Genomic DNA, 5,776 nt, shown 5'->3' with positions numbered 1-5,776 from the left:
GCAGATCAACGAAGTACACTGCTGAGGGGAGCAGCGGGCGGGTCAGGAGAGGTCTGCCACGCCATGTGGTCACCTCCGGGGCAGGCTGGAATTGAACTCATGAGTAAGCGGCTTTAGATTCTCAGTGCTGTGCTTTAACCCGCTGCACCACCAGGGAGGGCCTTAAATTTTTATTTTAGTCTTGCTTTGGGGCAGGTGTTTAGAATACTCTTAATATTAGCTCTCATGCAGGTTAAGGTACAAATGTATTCTATTTTTGGATCATGCTTCTTGTTCCATCATGTAAAATGAACCTGTAGCCACACATACAACCAAATTTTTATAAATGTTAAGATATATAAGCCAATATTATAAGCATATCTATGTGATATATTTCCCACTATAAAAAAGAATGTTTATCCATGCAAGGCATGGGAAGAAAATGTGGTCAGTATAAGAAATCCATTCAAATTTGAAAAATGTGCATGTAAAAAGGCAAAGAGACTCAGTGACATAGCTTCCTGTATTATGTGAGAAATATTATTTTTTTAGGGACTTCAGTCTTCTAAGATCCTTTTATATATAATTCAAAATAAATTGACCTAAAATTAAAATATGTGTGATTTTTTCTAGAATTATAAACAATATGATCACCTTAACCCATACTAATAAGAACAGAAACCACAGTGAGAGTTTTAACAGAGAGGTTGTAATGTAGGTGATTGGTGATAAATAAGTATTTTCAAGGTATTCCGGTTAGTGTCCCCAAGATATTCAGAAAAGGCTTTCCTAAAATGTGCTACTTTGGTATGTAGATTATTTTGAGCTGAGGGCAGTTGAGGCCCCATAAGCTCACAAACTTTACTACCCCCTTATCTGTCTAGAAGAATGAAAATTGGGGTATTATCCAGAATTAGGATTTTTAGTAGAAATAATCTTTCCTTTAGAGAAATCTTATCTATCTATAGCAAAGCAGTCATGTAATTACAGAGCATCTGGTCATTGTCTTGTGTGTTGTTCTCTTTCCATCCACGTTTGAGTCCCTCTTCTCTCTCCCAAAGTCCAAGTTCCTATTCTATTGCTTAGCTCAGGATATATGCCCTCATTTTGCCCCCATTAACTTTTGAATCTCTGTGAATATTTTCCATACATATATATTTAACTTTTTTTGTCTCTTCTAACTCTCTGATATTAACTTATTTGATTGACTAGCCGAAGAACACATAGGAATAGGGGAAAGTTTTCTCTTCACCCTTACAGTGATGTAAGTCTGGCTGGCTTAAGAGATTAATGATTCTCTCACTGGCATTAATGAACGCTAAGCCTCTGGTCACACTCTTGACTCCTAGATTACTGTCTCCACTGTAACATTTATTGTATTGGCACCTCCCACGATGGTCGATGGTCGCTGTATTGGCTTCTCTCACAGATCTGCTGCCTGAGTGACTTTGTAAAGCCTCTCCTCCAGGATATTCAGAGATAAGGGATTCCTTTCACATATCACAAAAGCCAAAAGTACCATGGATACAGTAGTTCTACCTCGAGATTACCTTAGAGTGATCAGAGCAGTTGTCCTACCAATAGGACCCTCTCTTAATGAAGTAGGAATTCATGAGGGTTGTCAAGAGATGAATGACAAGATTTGAATTATGTTTTAAAAGGATCATAAGGCTTTTATGATAAAAGACTAGAAGGGAACATAAATACTGTAATGAGTGAGGAAGGTAACAAGTACCCTGTCCTAAACCTATAGTGAAGGTGGGAGAACAGGTAGATTTGAAAAAATAAAAGATGATAATGGCTTTGAACAAGCTAGTTAGCAATGCAGATGATAGAAGTGGAACAAACTAGTTAGCAATGCAGATGATAGAAATGGCTAGGTTCTGGTTAGGTTTAATAATTGAACCAAAAGAATTTCTTGGTGGAAAGGATTGTCTCCAAAATTTTTGACCTGTTTTAATCAAAGCATATGGTTACCATTTATTAAGATATCAAGATAATAGGAATCAAGACTATGTGTGCTACTGTTTGTGTGTGTATGCATGTGTGTGTGTAAGCTTTCAATTTTGAATGTTAGTTTTAAGATGATGAGCTTTAGAAATCGAAATGAAATGGAGACATTAATGAGTTAGAGTTCTAAGGATGTAATTAAATTCTATTAAAATATAGATTTCTAAGAACTAGAGGTATAAATTTTTAAGTCAGAGTAAAGTTGTTGTACTCGAAACTATGATATTGTGATTTATAGTACCCAACTAGGTCACATTATAGAGGTAGTGTTTGACTAATGTATGGCACCACATAAGTCAAGTGTTTTAAAGAAACCATCTTCTCAAGTTGCTAGTGAAGGAAGGCTATATAGTAAAGAAAGAATTTTAAGGATGACTGGGATGGCAAGGGATAGTTCCTGAGGGATGTATTTCTGTGAGTTCTAAGGTAGGATTCAGGTCACTATTCTTGATTTTGGCCCTATCACTCTGACTCAGGGCTACCCATGACACTTAGGTGAGAGTGTTCAAGGTGTTTTGTCATTATGTTAATGAAGGTAACTTTTGTAAAACACCTGAGGAAGACTGATTGCCAAGGAAATCCTTAGAAGTAGAAGGTGAGACTTTCAGTCTACTCCTTCATTTCCTATGAGAGGGAGTGACTTGATATAAAATTTAGTTTCCATGGCCAGCAATGTAATGAAGCCAACATAAAGGCCTAAGGAAGTGCTTCTGGGTTGGTGAAGATATGGGGTAGAATAGTGCTTCTGGAGAGGACATAGAAGTTCTGCACCTTTTCCCCATACTTTGTCCTATGTGTCTGTCCCATCTGGCTGTTGATTTTATACCCTTTTTATCCTTTGTAATAAACTGGTGATCTAGTGAGGAAAGGGGTTCCTGAGTTCTGTGAGTTACTCTGAAAAGTTAATTGAACCTGAGGTGGATGTCCTGGGAACTGCTAATGTATAACTAGAGTTTAGAAACTCAGATAGTAAAATAATCTGTGGCTTGTGACAGACATCTAAGTTTGAGGAGGGGGTTGCAGGGACTCATTATCTGTAGTTAGTCATTCAGAAGCAAGAGCTGCTCAGGACTTTCAGCCTACATTGAGAACAGTCTGGGTAACTCAGCCTTTAATCTGTGAAATCTGACATTATCTCTAGTCAGACTTAAGTTAAATTTTAGGACATTTTGCTAGTATCAGACTTAAGTTGAATTTTAGGACATTCTGCTGAAACTGAGGATTACTTGTTGGGAAACCTCAGCAGCTACATTCCCATTGGAATTGGGTCCAGGACCACCAACTATGTAAATGCCATAGAACTAGGTGGAAACATCTTTCTAAATAGATCATTTGCAAACTCTACAGTGTAGTAAAGTTGCATCAGGTATAGGGATCACAATAAAAATGATATTTTATTTTGTTTAAGCCTGTGATAAAATTTTCTCAGTAGTCCTTTATGTTTTGGAACTATTTACTAAAGTTGATTGCAAGTGAAAATGATCTTACAGGAGATATTAAAATACCTTATATTAAAAAAATTGAAGTAGACTAGCTAATTGACTTTGGATGATTTGTTGATTAGCAATACCATGAATTAGCTAATTTGTGGAACACTAATCCACCTCTGTTATTCTAGTCATTAGGTTTTTTCTAATTTGATTTTGTTTTCCTTTGTTACATTGTCAGACTTTTTTTCCAGCCAAAAGTAGGCTGTCAGGATTCTTTTCCATCTTTATTGGATGAACATTTTCAGATAGCAATATGATGTTAAAAAGTATTGCTCCTTGCTCCATACTTACGTTTTCCATATAATTCGAAAATGGTCTTCTTACTATTCATTTGCACTGCCTCCCTGCCTTATTCTCAATGCTGAAACCCTTGTCTGACCTTCTTTTTTATTAAATATACTTGAATGTTATTCATGATTTTCTCCACCAAGGCCAAATTTTCAGTGACCTTTTCCATGAACTATCTCTTGATAAGTAAAGATTATAAGTACTAACCCAATTCTCATAGTTTGGTGCATTTTCTTGCTAGAATAGTGACATTTAAAGACAATGTTTACTATTTTCCCCTTAGTAGAAAATACTGAATGGGATATTGTCAATTTTGAATTTTAATATAGAAAGAGGGCACAACCTAGGTAGAATAATTGTGCTCTGATAAAGAACTTAAAATATAAGAATTGATGCAGCATTGTTCATCTATAATAAGATGTCTGATTGTCCTGAAATTTAACTTTTGCCTTCACTAATACTTAGTAAAATACATACTTGAAGAAAAAAATCTATTTTAATACTTTTTCAGTTAATCAGTTACAGAAGAAATTTAAAAAGTAGATAACAAAATGTTACCATCTGGCTCTGACCTATGTTGATATTTAGGATAACATTGCCTATCAAATTTATACTCAAATAGGAAAAGCTTATCACCTTAAAGTATTATTTACATATTCATATACTCCTTCCTTTAGGCAAAGACTGTAGTCTTTCTTTAGATGGATCTAGCTATAAAACATAAAAACACACACAGGGAAAGGAATTGAAGCATCACCTTTCAATTAGTAATGTATCCTTTCTTCTTGCTTCTCAAAAAGTGCTACATGTTGCTTCAAGAATGTTGTTCTTAGAACTAATTCAGAATAATTATGGTAAAAACAACAAAATTATGAGAAAATAAAAATAGCAAAGAATCATACCCATTTTTTTAATACACAAAAGTTATTAACATTAAAGAATTCTAAACATCTTTGGATTGTCTTCAATGCATAATAATCACCAGAATGCCATTCAAGTGTTGTCAGAAAAATGATATCACTATGGCTACATTAAAGATTTCTTACTCTTCTTCTATTAAGTGACATGTTCCCTGTTACTCAGTCTATTATTGTCTCTTGTTAGTTGCTGAAATAAAAGGCACTCTTCAAAAGAGATCATACAAAAAAAGGAAAATGAAAAAAATAAAAAGAAAAGAAGGAGAAAATAAAAAGTGAGTAGATAATGATTGGAGACTGAAGATAGAAAAGGAATTAAAAACCTTACGTAAATCTTGACATTGAGATTAAAATTTCACAATCCCCTCTCTGTAGTAGCAAAATATAGGGCCAAAATTCAAAATTCATGACATCCCATTTCCTGGTGGCCTTATTCCTAATCTTCCTAGGAAAAACTATTCTTTTCTATATTCTTGTTTTACTTTTATCTCCTTTTATTTTTGAAAGTTTCTGATGGCTTTTTATGCTTATAGATCCCTGTTGAATTTAGCATGTTATGTTATGTGAAACTTCTAATAGATGTGTTACATGTCTAAGATAGTTTGGTTTTTCACAGGCTTTAAAAAATTTTCATATAGTTGATGTAACATGGCACTAAGATTTTTTTAAATAGTTCCGTGTGGTTGTGTTAGTCAGTGTTGGTGGCTGCTACTTGTTGGGAGGTAGGAAGTGTTAAGCCTGGTAACTGCTGATAGTAGTTCATGTCTTTTCCTTGTGTTAGGGTCCGAGAACTCGATTACCGCGAAAGACAGAGCATCATGCAAGAAAGCAATTTGCAAAGCAGAGTTTATTGGGCTGGCTAGCTAGGATCAAGCCATTCCCTGCCGGACACGCAGGTTCAGGCAAGACCCCGGCCAAAGGAAAGTCAGGGAATATATTGGCCTTGTTGGCCATTACAGACGTCAGAGCCCGCGCAGATTCAACTTTAGCAAATGGATTCAAGGATTAACAGACATCACAGCCTGGATCACAGTTCAACCACCCAATGACAGGTTTCCAGGAATAGATGTCTCATTTCCTGGTGCTCCAGAT

The sequence above is a fragment of the Condylura cristata genome, unplaced genomic scaffold, assembly GCF_000260355.1.
Source record: "Condylura cristata isolate star-nosed mole 26May11 unplaced genomic scaffold, ConCri1.0 scaffold00005, whole genome shotgun sequence".
Taxonomy (NCBI): domain Eukaryota; kingdom Metazoa; phylum Chordata; class Mammalia; order Eulipotyphla; family Talpidae; genus Condylura; species Condylura cristata.
This window is presented reverse-complemented; position numbering follows the sequence as displayed.